The following is a 14,564-nucleotide window of genomic DNA, read 5'->3' as shown; positions in this document are numbered from 1 at the left end:
GGCTTTCTGGCGCAGAATTACGGTATCCTTTTCTACGCTAAAAGTCTATTAGCGTCGGATTCGAAAGCGGGCAGAATATTTTATGGGACCCCTTCGTCCAACCCTTCTGTTTTGAAGATTCCGATCGAGAGGTGCTCTTGCATCACGGTGATAGTGTACAGGTGGCCCGTCCAATTGTGAACAAAATTTGTTATCACCATCAAAGGCTTTCCGAATGCACGGTAAAATAGATTCCTGCTATAAATTCAAGTAATTTATACCAATCACTGTACTGTCAAAAAAGAATGGTCCAATTAACCCTTTTCTTAAAATGCAACGCTTCACTTAGATCCTGCTAAATTTGCATGGTACTCCTGTATAACATGTGGATTTACAAGCCGGCCAGTAAGTGTAGCCGCATCTATCAATTGTGCGACTTAATATAAAGTTCGCTAAACGATTTTTCCCGAAATATTTCTAAATATGGTCCGCGTCATCTTCACTTATCGAATGTACCGTTGCTGAAATTAAACTTTTCCATTTGTAACATCTTAGTCCTCTGACGTCATATATATGACTTGATTGGATTACATTGGTTCGAGACGCCTGATTATGACTTCCCAGTACTATTTCCTGGTTGATAAAGCTCGTCGATGTTCTTGGTTTTTCTAAAGGTTGTCTACAAGCCTAATACTACTCAATATCTCTAATCTATTGCGCCCTGAGAAGAGCAAAGAATCAGAAAATTGTCATTCATTAAGTAGTAAAAACACTTTTTAGACGTACTGTGTATACTTTACTGTTTATGTGTATCATATCACTCGTCGAGTGTTTTAGACGACGTAAAAATCGCACGGACCTATAAAGGAACCCTATATTTACCTATTGATTTAACTAAAAAAAATTGTGAGCAGGTAAACTTTCATAGGATGATGATCTTAGCGTGATGCTCTTCGCGACGAACAGGACATGTGTTGGTACATTTGTTAATTAAGTAATACGTTAATAATCAGACTTCAGCTGTCGTTCATATTGGCTTTTCTATGACCTTCCTAGTTTCTCCATTCTATCGTAATCTTCCTTAATTTGTTAATTAGTAAAGTGGCTTAATCTATGCGAGGAGACAGTCTTCCTATAGGCGCCCTAGAAGCGCAGCAAAAACGATTTCGAAGAGCCACGCGTCGCGGCCAGGTGAGCGGCTACAGCAGCCCCAACTGAATGGTGCCCATTAAACCGGCCTACCACCGAGTTTCGAGATCATGCAAGTACCAGCAGCAGTGGCGACAGCAACAGCGTCATCTGGATGGGGAATGACAAAGTGACCGACAAAAATCCATCGCTATAACTTTCTGGTACCCAGTGGATCGGGAAGAATCTAGATGCTTACAATACCCAATGTACGTTCATTCGCATCGAACACGACTCTGTTATGAAATCTCGTCTCTCTGGTCTTTGAGGCGATATTGTACCTAAACAACTGGCGATAAGAGGAAAAGCCAGTTCTATATAATAATGTGCTCCTTTATAGATGTTGATTGTATGTCTTGTCCGTGGATAAGTTCTATACAACAACTGTTCCGTCGGTGGCTTTGTGTCTTTGGTGCGCTTGAACGCGTGAGCGCCGTCTTCGTTCCGTTGTACTTGCGACTTGTGCCGCCCGCGTCCGCCAGATGGCGCTCATGGCTCGTGAGCGGCGCGTGGTGGCGAGAGGCCTGTGGCCGGTAGACCATAAACCTGTTAGAAGTTGTATGGCGGTAACGGGTGGCTCTTGCTCACAAACATCTGCGAAAGTTTACATCCGATCGGCTCGGGCTGTCTCACCCACATTCATGAACTCTATTTTCATCTTAACACCAGAACTACTGTTGGCAACGAGACAGAATGGAAAGGGAAAGATCGCGCTGGGCCAATATTACCTGCCGCAATAAGCGGTCAACATAAATAACAAGCTAGCATGGAAGACGCATTACAATCGCAGAACAGGAGAAGGAGTTTTTACTATAAAAACTGTCGCTGAACGTACAGAGAGGGAACAGGCCCACGTAACAGGCACTCCCTTTCTACTGGGTTACCTTACCGTACAAGGTTTATAATACCGTGATAACACCCCAATCATGAACCAGTATTTCAAAACTCGCCGACCTCACAATTGTAATTCTCAGACAGCTTGAAAACTAACCAATTTATAATTAATTATATCTCTTCGCTTTCGCAGAAAAGAGAAAGGGAGTTCCAATCTAACAGTATGTAACTGACGGTACGGCCATCTCGCCGAACTCTGCGAAGCTAGCTAGTCACAGCAGCAGCAGAGCACCAGCAGCTGTGCTGGTATCGGCCTAGTCAAACGCCGCACCGTACGTTCATACCCCGATAGACACACAAGCCTATGTGCATGCAGCTTCGCCGTCTCGTAGCTGAGCGTGCGTTGTGAGAGCTATTCTGTTCTATGGCCGGATAAGCAGACAGGCCGCAAAAGCGGCTGCAGCGGTAACAGCAGCAGCGACAGCATCCGTAGCGCCACCAGCGCCACAGTACCAGTGAATACGATAATAGATCGTAGTGAAGTGGCAGTGAACAGGGAGCGGCGACTGGCAGCGGCGCTACATGATCAACCGCGACGAGCGAACATAACAGAGCAGCCGCAGCGGTGGCGCCGCTGCTATAGTATTGGCAGTAGACGCATTGTCGTCGTCGTGGTGCTGTTGACGGCGCCGAGTGGAACGCAGCAAAAAAAAAGAACGACGAAGAAGGAACAAGAACTGGCGGAATCAAAACACATCAACAACAGCCTGACGAAAAGTCAAACCATCACCAGCAGTGGTAATTAGTTGCCTATGTGGTACAGCTGTTGGAGGATATTATGGAGTGCGGTGTAGCGGCGTAAATATGTGGCAGGAGTCTAGAAAGTAGCATCTGCTGGAAAATCGGGCAGCTGTAGTTGTCGTCTTCGGCTACGCCAGAGACTCAGAAACGGGACGGCAGCTCTACAGAAACTGCCGAAGCTCTAGAAACATCAAACGAGAAAGTGACGACAGTCAACAAATCTTCTGCCATTGGTCGTCGACGTCGATGACGTCTATCGTGGTGTGCAACTGTCTTTTGAACAGGCCAACTTGTCCCGTTCTGCTGTTTCACGGTGAAGTTTTCTGGCCTTTCCGCACAGTCGTCATTTGCATTTTTACGGCAAAATTTTCACTTCGCGGTGGTACGTTGTTGAATTGCAAAGTAATTGCATGTAAATGCGTGAAATAATTTAGCCCCAAGGAAGAACCTTTCGCGCATCTTAGAACACCTGACAAGTTGATGTTTTTGGAAAACTTCACTGGTATACAGAGATAAAACGAAATAGTTCAGCAAAAGTTAAAAAGGAAAGAGCTTAAATGAAGTTTCCAGTGCCGTCGATCGTGCGTCTGTGTAGTGTAGCAACTTTACCATTAGCCAAAAGCCACTATTTGGGCAAACGTCAACGAGAACCCGCCTGTGTTTATGATGTTATATACACGTGGTAAAAACGCTCTCAAAGCCTCGTTGGATTAAGTGTGACAGTATTTAGAGTTGATAAAATTGTCAATTGCATAAAGTTGAATGGATAAATTTATCTAAGGAAGCGTTCTGTCAGCGGAACGTATTAAACTTTATTCTTTGTGGAAGATAGCTGACAGAGGGAAAGCAAGGAAACCGCAGCAAAACAAAAAAGGAGAAAGATGAAAGAACCGTCTAGGGAGGGGGGTCATGGGTCGTCAACTTGACGAGTGTGGTGATCTGCCTATTTGAATCGGCTAGGAATTCCAGCATAAATTGCGTTCGCAGATGCGAATCGGTAAGTTGAATAGGTAATTGAGTAGGTACTGCGAAACTTCCTAATTCGGACTCATAAAATTCTTACATACATTTGTTTCCGTTTAACCGAACACATAACAAAATCAGGACGATTCTTAGCATTTGGTACATTAGAAGATAAGCCCCCCAGCTATTTATTTTGCTCATGTAATTTGTATCGCTTGTCAAAACCAATATATTTTCCCTTTCGCAGCTATCCAAAGCCTAGATTATAGAAACAAGATTACTATCGAGTGGATCCATATTGGCAAACAATGGGGTCTGTAATAAAATACAATTTGTATCCTGTTTTGCTACATAAATTTATACAGCTTGACACTTTCCATAAATTCAAAGGTAATATCAACATATCGACGGAGCAAACGCTACAGGTAAACCCTTAGTACAAAAAAAAAAAACTATATCGGCGAGCCCATTAGCAGCTATGGCACAGAAAACACGAGTGGGAAAAATCACGGCACTGTAAGCGTGATCAGCCGCCAAGGGAATGATCTAACAGCCTAAAAAATATAGCCAGTGTAGAGTCACCCCGTTTGCGGTTGTATAACTATAGCAAAGGCAGAAAAATGATACCATCAAATAAGTGCGTTTTCTGTCGTATTTAGATGAGGTCTTTGAGTTCGGTACCAATTCACCGGATGTTCGTACACCTATTATCTATGATGATTCATCGCAGACTCGAAACTTGCTTATTCGAAACCCGAAAAAGTGATTCCGTCAGAAGTTTCACTGTTTTTTTTTTTTTTTTTTTTTTTTTTTTTCACTGTGTTGTTATTCTATTAAGTAGATATTCAAATTGGAACTGAACACTAAACATGGCAATCATTTCATTACAATGGTTAAAGTATATGCCATAAGTAACACAGGTATATTTGTCGAATGATTACCAATGCTCTATTTCTCAGAAAACACTAATAACCATAAAAACGAGCCGGTGTAAGCGCGTTTTTACCGTTTACATTCTAAGAGGGAGCAAAAGTCAGGCAAATTGTTAGGGGCTACCAAGTCTAGCTACAACCTGTGCAGTAAATCCACAAAATAACCGCAATTAACTTGTCACGCTGGGTGATATAATTGAGCCCTCAAGGTTACTTAACGCATGAGCTAGGGTGAGTTGTGCACGTTTCGTTGGATATCGCTGCCGTAAAAAAAATCCTAAACTGGGCACTCAGGAGGATTTATGCTATAGGTAATATGTTAGTTTACCTGCCATTTGAACTACATTGAACTACCGCTTACATATTCTGTAAGGTATAGAACCTATTATTCGCGTAGACGAAGGCAGACAGATGGACAAGCATGGCATAACATGCAGAATACATCCCTAATAGAAATATTAGGTACCGTTTACCACGTTTCGAAATATTCGTAAGCCCATGATGTCTGTACAGCATATTGAGTATTTTTTGCTGTTGCAATGGCTAGTTCTAAAGATTTTCTGGCATTTTCAGAAAAATAAAAAACACACATGGCACTAGACACACGAAACGTTATTCATAAATTTTCCGTAAACACACACAGATAATTTTGCTTAAAATGCACAAGGTATCCAAAGTGCATTTGGGGAGGTTTTAAACCTTTCTACATGTCTACGTGAAATACGTCCACGTCTATTTTTAAGTTGGTTGTCGTAATATTTCTAGGGAAAAATAGACTTAATGCACTAGAGGACATATTAAAGTGTAGGCCGCATCAAGGCCTTTTACTTAATGGCTGACTGAAAACTCAACATGTATGAATGCCTGCCTATATTCGCAGACGACAAGGCCTCTAATTGTTATTTATCAATTGTCTCACAACACTTAACGCATTCACTGCGTCAAAACAATCGGACATCAGTGATGTCGCACTTACCTGCACCTCCACTTGGCCTCTTTATATAGAGACGGAGACAGCAAATCAGTAGGAAGTACCAGACCCTGTGACTAACTAAAGTCTAGGATTTTTCCCCGTAGGTGTGGAAACGGCATAGGAGATATTTTGTAGAAAGAGCAAGTTGGATTTGGGGATATCGGACGATAAATCGAAGTACGAAGAGAACGTTGATGAACTTCCATATCAGAATTGTCTTCACTAGAGTTTCAGATGATGAGTGCTATTACAGCTCTTGCGAGGTTGCTATTCAACGTCGTATCGCAAGCAGTTATCTATCTCTGCTACTGTCGACTGTACCTTCGTGCGTGTTTACTTCTAGGTGAACTACCCGTTAAAATGAAAAGTCTCAAAATTTCATGTACAAATTAACGCTAATAGTATAGATGCGATTACTTTTTGAAAGGAGACGGTCATAATGATAGCGCAATAAGGCAAGCTCAAGGACAGCAGAGAAGGGCAAGAACTAAACGTAATAAATATATAAGCATGAGCCGGTCGAGGCAAAGAAACAACGATTTATATAAGAACGGAAACAATCGAAGGACATAGTCGAGAAAAAATCCGTCAATCCTTTACCCGTAGAGGGCCATCGATATCCAGGTTACCCCAGCTAACAGTGACTATTTGGCTTCAGGCTGACTATGGCTACAGCTCCTCATATCAGTGTCAAAACAGTGTCAAGTTTACTTCAAAAACCCTTTTATCAACAAATACTGAATAATGATACTACTGTGCTGATATTATCGGTGTCTTAGAAAAGCTGCGTACCCAGAAGAAAATATATTATCCTTGCTAACTGGCTAGTCCCCAGCACATTTACAAAATGAATATTGACATAGTTCGTCAGCTACAAGGCGACATCGGTTCTGTCTACCTAAGCACTCTACGGTGAGAACTAGCGTTTTCCAGATAGTTAATCGACAAGAATAGAGGGTACCCTATAATGACTTCAATTTTCACCGTCGACTGACGCTAGCACTGATGACGTTGCGCTACGATCGGATAGCCGTGACTATGTCCATCTAATGCCATACAGCTTTTTCTCAATAGATCGTTCATCTAAGGGATGACTACTAGAAATTTTATGTGCAAATTAATAGCGGCATTCTTACACGAGGCACGACTAGCTAATTTTTCGCGGTCCACTTTGCATAGGAAAGCACTAATGTCAATAGGACTTTTTAAGAATATTAATATCAAGAAGACAGTGGAATAATTGGACTGAGCAAGGGGCTATTTGCCCTTTAGCTTTGAAGTTTTATTGTCATTTTAAAGCATAATGGCTGAGAAAACGGCTGGAATCATTTCTACGTGACTTTCGCGCATACAAAGTATACGTTAACGAACTAACGTTTCTAATTATTATCATTAATGCCCCGGATGAATTATATGAATTATGTCCCCTTCCTTTAGTTCGTCACATGTAGTTACTTATATTATCATTATTAAGTATGATTGCTTGCCCAAAATTGTTGTACGAAACGTCATTTGAAGCAAAGGCGATATCTATTCATTTGTGACGAGCCGGAAAATCGAATCTTCAACGCAATCATATTTCAATGATGACGTCGCGCTGGTGGGTGTAAGCCAAGACAAATTCATAATTGGCTACAGCCATTAGCTTAACCACTGCTTCACTTTTAAGTAAAGTTCGTTGAAAAGTAAATATCTTGCATTTTATTATACATATATAGTAGTACCAGGAAGAATCGTTATACTATACAAATTGCGTTCTTCTGCATTCCTGAATATTATTGGTCTGCGTAAGGGTGCGAAAGTGCAGAAAGGTACAACTAAGGAATAAAATTACGCATTTTTTAGAGACTTGTATGATATAGATGAAGCTAACTTCGTCAATACTCTGCTGTTGCTAATATTAATAATTAACTCTATTAACTAAAAAAGGGTTGAGCTCTCGCGATTATTTTCTCATAAGATAGTATGAAAGGGCGCAGAAAGTCTCAAAAAGGCTAACTTGGGTAAATTCCTGTGCCCTTTAAATGTGTACGCTATTGAAGATTTTCCGACTTGTTGCCGATGAATCTTTCTCGAATTTTTCGACTGCAGCAGTGACTTAGGCCGTCGAATTCGGGCCAAAAATTAATTTATAATTTCGGCGGAGGGCTCCGCTGACCGCGTGAACACGTTGGATCATAGCTGTTCTTCGCTCAAATTCGAAAAGCGCGCGCTGTTTTTCGTTACGGAACTCTCTTGCACTAGTTCTTACAGGAACTGGCTTTCCTCGGATACCAATAATAGCGAATAAACGCATGCTTAATACAACAAGCAGCCTGTCTAAGTCCGTCCAAATTCAAATGCCCCACTCTGCGTATATGTATAACGAATATGTCTATATCTATGCTCACATCCACGTTGGCATAAGTTATTCTGATGACCTAAAACGTGTTGGACGATTGCGGTCTATAGGAAAAGTAAAAACGCATAGTAATTATATACGAGCTATTCAGTACGAGACGTCGATGCGCATTCTGTGCCCCCAGATAATAGATGAAGTGGTGATTTTTTTTTATCTGGAGCTGATTTGCTCGATGACATTTTTGTTTTATAAACAATAAAAACTCCTCAAAAACGGAAATCAATACGGAAAGACAAAGTAAAGAAGGGGATTCAAACTGCCAGTTTAACGTAAAGTATGCATCGTTGTGATGCTTAGACGCTCATGCACGTCTCTATGATGTTCCGACAAGGCATTTACAGATGAGCAATGCAACTGCCCAGAAAGTCAAATTTGTTTGAAAGATAGCTTTGTTGTTGGGTTAGAGTTTTTGTTAAATCATATGCGGAAGCCAACTATTATCTGACAGAATTAATTTTACTTTATTATACTATATTACCGATAAGGAGTTGTTTAAAAGTAAACATAGCGTACGTGCTTCGAACTGGTAGTTGTGGGCGAATTCGATTAAAAACTAATTGTGTATATAGCGAAATGTTTCAATTTCGATAGGCCTTTAGACCAGCAATTACAATGGTTGACCACACGAGATATCTGCGACTGCTATATTACTTTTAATAAATGGGATGCTTATCTTTTCGTCAACGTGAAGCCGGCAAGCGTGCATGTTCAAGAATTCCCTTTGAGCGACCGCTGGTAACGGCGGGCAAAATCGAATTTACCTGCTTCCAGTCATCACGAATGCCTTTTTTGACCCTCCGTTAATGTGAAGAACCACCCCCATTTTGATTTGTTCTGTGTACGAAATGGTTTTTACTATCATTTCTCAATATTCATAGGCACAGCGGTATTATGTCAACCGACGTTCGCGAATCAATTGGTTGTGGTTTTAGGATCTAGCCGCTCCCGAAGGGGCCCCATTTCTACTACTTGCTTAATCTTTTTTTCTTTCTGTATGAAGCCTCTTTCACACCTTCTCCAGGCCAGTTTGTTTGGCCGCCACTTGTTCCACGACTGGTATACGTTTTTCTATCAAGCTGATAACCGCAGAACCTGCTTCATTTGGACACCGTCATAGCCGATCCGCTGGAAAATAATGTGAAGCTCTGATATTACCCACTTACACGGGTTTGCTGCATTTTGCGTAGGATCATCAGCGCGTTACGCGCACAGCAATATGAAAAAAGTATATACGAAAGTAAATAGAAATTTTGAACGCTTTTGAGGAACCGGCTGTAAGCTGTGGTACATGTTGGCTGGCAAACGATAGCCAAATCGATTGTCTATTCTCTGATGTATTCTACAGAAAAAAATAATTAAAAAACAGTAGGGGATCGGGTGTTTGGTCGGAATAACATATGTAAACGCTTTGGTTAGCAGTGGTATGCAACAGGTGCCACGGCGGTAGCTCGGTCTGTTAAAAACATTTGAGTGCCTACCTAGCGCAGGATGGTTCAACCCCGTCAAGCTCGACTTTACAAAGAAGAAACGACACAGGGTTATCTATTCTTAATATATTAGCTTCAAGCTATGATATATAGCCCATAAATGCACAATATCTAAATTCAACTACGAACAGCAATGTCCATAACCATAGTTTAGAAGAGCTTTAGGAGAAGCTTTACGAGCCTAGAAAGCAATACGCAGTTTCGAATATTTTTGTTAAGTCAATCTGCCAGGTTTTGCATTTTTATTTGTACCGGATACAGCCTTCTATAGACCTTGCTTTTTAAAAAATCTTAGAAAAAAACTCATTGCCATATTTATGTCTCATGAACAGAGCGGACGTATTACGAATGCCCTACAAGGCATTCCTCACCACACTTAAAGCTCTCCCTCAGGAACACACACGTGCTGAATGCGCCGTGACAAATGGCATCGTCTTGTTAGAAGCCCATGTTTGTTCAGTCAACTTTATCTAGTTCTGCTGCCACAAAATCTTTCAACATTTGTTTAAACGAAAATTATTTACACGTGAGGAAGGACCAGTACATTGTCCTTTTCAAAGTTCATACCATGCAATCACTCTGCTTGTACAAAGACGTATGCCGTATGCTTATGTATAACAGTTTTGTATGTCATGGTCTGTAGGCCGTTTGAGTGGCGGTGTTTCGGTCTACCTATTGTTATAGGATCGAAAGTCAGCCTTTTCATGCAGCACGTGCATGCAGCTTATACCATCCGATAATCCCAACTCTTGTGTCAGCTAGCATTTGGCCGTTCGAGTTCCATGCTCTCTGCTACCGTAGTAACGATCTCTATCGGACAGAACTGCGGAATATCGTACACAGACCTAGTTCTTTTAGACATTTTTGCGAGCCAACCCAACAATCCCTACTGTTAAAAGATCTCAATGAGCTCTTCCTATTCAAATCGATGCCAAGACGCCGTTCCCTACCAGTTCCTGTATATTATAGCGGAAACTTATATATAATTCAATATGCCAATCATAATCAAGCCATGCTACGCTTGCTTCATGTACACCGTAGTTGGGACTATCTGATTTTAGGTTGAAAGACGTTTGTCTACTCGACTGGTACAACGAGTGAAGAAGGATATAGATCAATTTGGAGTATACTAATAGAAGAACGTTCGATGGGGGCAAATTCAATATCCAGTCGGTTTCGAGCTGTCCGGTTGTCTCCGATTGACTAATGATTAGCACAATTATTACTCATTTTGATATTCAAAAGATTTCATAAAGATGTAGCTAAACGTCGCACTCAACTAAGAAGATCAACAGTTACTTTTCTCAAGCGTTTGTTTTCAACCTCTATGTCTTCGTTTAGCTTTATAGTCCACAGAGCCATGGACCGTCAAATAATTTATTCCGTATATAAAAACAATGCGTTACTTTTTTTTGCTATGATTTGAATCAGTCGGAGTTCGAAAGCTATCGACTTCCGTGGAATATCGATATCAGCACCGAAGCACAATATAAATCGTTGTCTGTTCTAAACTCTCGTACAGGGTACTGGAAACGCATACGCTGATCAAGCGTCTTTTTGGCGACAACTGTCGTATTGACTAAATAAAACAAATGGTCCGAGACTCCTATTTCGTATATCCGTTATTGAATCGTAATATTGGTATTATTCCATGAAAACGAAGATGACTATATTGATTATGTCGATAATGATGATAAAACAGTGGGTCTTGTAAAAGCAAAGATGGATGGTTGTCAAAGTTGTTTCCGCTCCGCCTTGATGCGTCATTGCCACTCAGTACATCTGCCGTCCTGCTGCTCTATTTAATCACTAGGTGCATGCTGGAAAGTCGAACAATACAACTTGTCATGTCGTAAGTTGAGAAAGTGAAGTTATCATGGAACTGCCGCTGCTGCTGCTGCTGCTTAGGAGGATTTTATGGGTCGTGCAAGACAAGGAAACATTTGCCTATACACCGAAATACAAGCTTTTTGTTAATATATTGATAGCATTCAAGAAGGAGGTATTAGTGTACTAAGAGCATAAAGTGATCGAGCTTAGCCAATTTGAATAGATCAGTTCTAGATGGCTCTGCAAACTGCAGAGCCGATAGAAGGAAGCACGTACGATTCTTCATAAAAGCTTTGCCGAAGTCGGAAAAAGCCAAAGCATACACTGATAATTTGAAGACGCCATTGACTAATCTGTAAATGTAAGACCGTATCGACTTTAGTGTGCTTTGGGCAATTGAAATGAAAACAATTATCCGAGTCAACGACATCGTCTTTGCATCAGCTTCCTTTATATTAAAAAAAAAAAAAAAAAAAAAAATTGAACTTTTGCATAAATAACTGAAGAGGAACTACATACGTTCATGAATTTGATTGTTATATCTTAATATGCTTTGAGGTACATGTCAGTTTGCTCAAGCTAGTTTTATACCGGGTTCTACTTTTATCATTGTTGTTACGTGAGCAAACTGTGACGTCCGCCGGCAATGCCAATAATTTCGTTCTGATTCTAAATAGGTGTAGACTAGAAAGTGAAACCAGGAACCATTTGTTATTTAGAATAGTCCATCATCAGCATTATCGCTATCGTCGTAATTGCTTTTTTCTAGATATTACTCATCTCATAACTCCTCGCTAACTCTCCACACGTTTCCCTCGCGCCACAGAGAGTAGTATTGAAATGGCAGGGTGAGTGTCAGGTACTGATATATGGCGTTCATAACATTCATCACATCATAGTCGGTATTTACCTGACCTGACCGCTAGGTTGTCTTTGTTGGCCGCAGCGATGAGGGACCGATTGATGCCTGTCTGTCAGCCGTGGGGTGGTTGTTGTGGCTGGGACAGTAGCGGCATCGCTAACAGGTCACCAACGCCGATGCCAGCATAGATACTACTATGGTAGTTGCGGAGTGCCGGATCCAGCGTTTAGAATAACAGCAGCAGCAGCAGCAGCAAGTCGCTACAATGACGTGAATGGCTCCACTCCGTCGGTCTCGTCAGCGTGTTTCATCAGGCAGTCGCTGCTGCTTGAACTGATGATCACGACGATGTTTGTTATTGACAATACTCCGATATCACTACGAACTCATCGGTCGATTGGTAGCTGGATCGGTCAAACGGACGGATCGCCGGCCGGCCGGCCGGCCGGCCCACCGGCCGGCCTGCCTCTTCGTCTTCTTTCTCCACCTCTCCCGGGTTTTCGGCTTCTGATGCTGCAGTCGAACAATTCTCAGAATCATACCCATCATCAGCATCAGCACGGGGTGGGGTGGGGGACTCGCCATGGGGTACAGGGATGCCAATGTGCACCATCGACACGGTTATTGCGACTCTCGCTCATCTCCGTCGTCCTCACTGGACGACAAATGTACGATATTCGCTGGAGAAATGCGGGACTGAGCACAAGCAGAGGCAAAGATAGCTCTCGCTAGTAGCCGCTAAGAACACAAACTGATGAGCCAGCCACGAATGGATGCGGTCACAAGTTCCTTGGGTATCCATAGAAATCATTATCGGCACAAGTAGGAAATCGTCATAATCACTGCTATCATCATATCTGTATATCATATGATGATGAATGGCGACTTTGTATAAACCAGCGTCGACGTTTGTGCACGGATGGTGGGAGGCTGAATAGCTTTTAAATCGAGCAATCATAATTAAGCAGGAAAATGCTCATGATCCACAACGGCTCGTGGCTACAAAGGATATAGTGATAAAACGATGTATTTCCGCCGGTCTCTAATCTTTCGAGTTTGTTAGCAAAACCGAGAAAATTATGGTACGCGTTCATATAAAATATTATGAAATGTCGGAAAAAAAGAAGTAACTCTTCTAGCGATCGCAGTGCTTTTTCTTAAAACAGTATTCGTACAAAGTAAACAAACGAAAGCAAAGGCCCTTTCATTCTGATAGCGCGCTTGGTCGTATCAAGTGCAAGGGTCACCTAAATTCTGTGCTGACATTAAATTCACCGGAAAACCCGTATTTTATTTAGAATCGTTCTTGTGGCTTGTGAAGCAATGTTGTCCCATTTTAAACATCGTGATAACAGAAATGTTATTTGCCTTTTAACAAACGCGTCCCATTGTTTCTGCGCTCCCTGGAATGAGTCGTAGCGTTTCCATTGAAGATGTTCTGTGGTTCTCGTCAAAGGTATCCCGACAAGAACCTTAGAGCTGATAACTGCTCTCTGTTCACGACAACATAGTCTAGAAGAACATTTGTGGTGACATGAAATCTCCTAGATTCTTGAATTTCTTCGCCAATGGCTCTTCGACCTACCGGTGCTATTCTTAGTAGACAATATCCTTTGGTCTATTTTCGGAGAAGGATTTGGAGCATTCGAGAGCCAAGTATGCTTTCGCGATGCCGACCCCTTTATGGGTCCCGCTTCAGACCCCCATATCCGGATGGTGGCAGACGCTAGAGTGCGATACACAAAACCTGTACTCGTGTCATTAAGTTTTACCTAGTACTAAATAGCTAGTGCTGCGTCCCATCTATTCCGTTGTTCCGCTTTAAATGAGTAACATGACAAACTAAAGCATGTGTAAAATTTGTGAAATATAGTCAATAGCAGCGCTAATCAGGACTGAGTAATTTCGTTTTTGTTTGCGAGCCCATAAAGACGCCTAGGCTCGTTTAAGTAAAGACATAGCAATCTGTCTAAATTCCAAAAAAAATCTGTTAGCTACGGCACGTTTTAACATAAGTCATGTGCGTTGCAGTTGTGATAATAAGCAATAATCTCTTACGTTGAAAGTTCAAAATAAAAGACGTGGTTGGAGGCCTGTTCTCACTGCTACAGCGACACAGAGATCAGTGTTTGTCTTAAGTACGAGATATGCACACGACTAAGCGCAATGAATACCCACTCCACTGTGTTATCGTATGGCCGCCAGATGGCAACAGCTGTTCTTCAGTATAGGCAACCCAAGTCGGTCAAACTCAATTGGCACGGCATGAAAATGAAAAGATAGTCGGCATTAAGAAGCGTCACCTTGTTCGTAC

General features: G+C 41.7%; 1 protein-coding gene across 4 annotated transcripts in view; it reads left to right on the top strand.

Annotated features, from left to right (window-relative positions):
* The first annotated feature begins 2,113 nt into the window (after positions 1-2,113).
* Positions 2,114-14,564, top strand: part of LOC111252767 (uncharacterized) — a 50,804-nt gene continuing 38,353 nt past the window's right edge. The window contains exon 1 of one of the 4 annotated variants that reach the window (XM_022811171.2): positions 2,114-3,799. The gene's annotated coding sequence lies outside the window, so the exon portion shown is untranslated. The remainder of the gene's footprint in view (positions 3,800-14,564) is intronic. The other 3 variants (XM_086992148.1, XM_022811167.2, XM_022811165.2) reach the window with 3 other exon arrangements.

Source organism: Varroa destructor, unplaced genomic scaffold, assembly GCF_002443255.2.
Source record: "Varroa destructor unplaced genomic scaffold, Vdes_3.0 BEIS01000006.1, whole genome shotgun sequence".
In the NCBI taxonomy this organism is placed as follows: domain Eukaryota; kingdom Metazoa; phylum Arthropoda; class Arachnida; order Mesostigmata; family Varroidae; genus Varroa; species Varroa destructor.
Note: the sequence above shows the minus strand (reverse complement) of the source record. Positions and strands in the feature narration are given on the sequence as shown.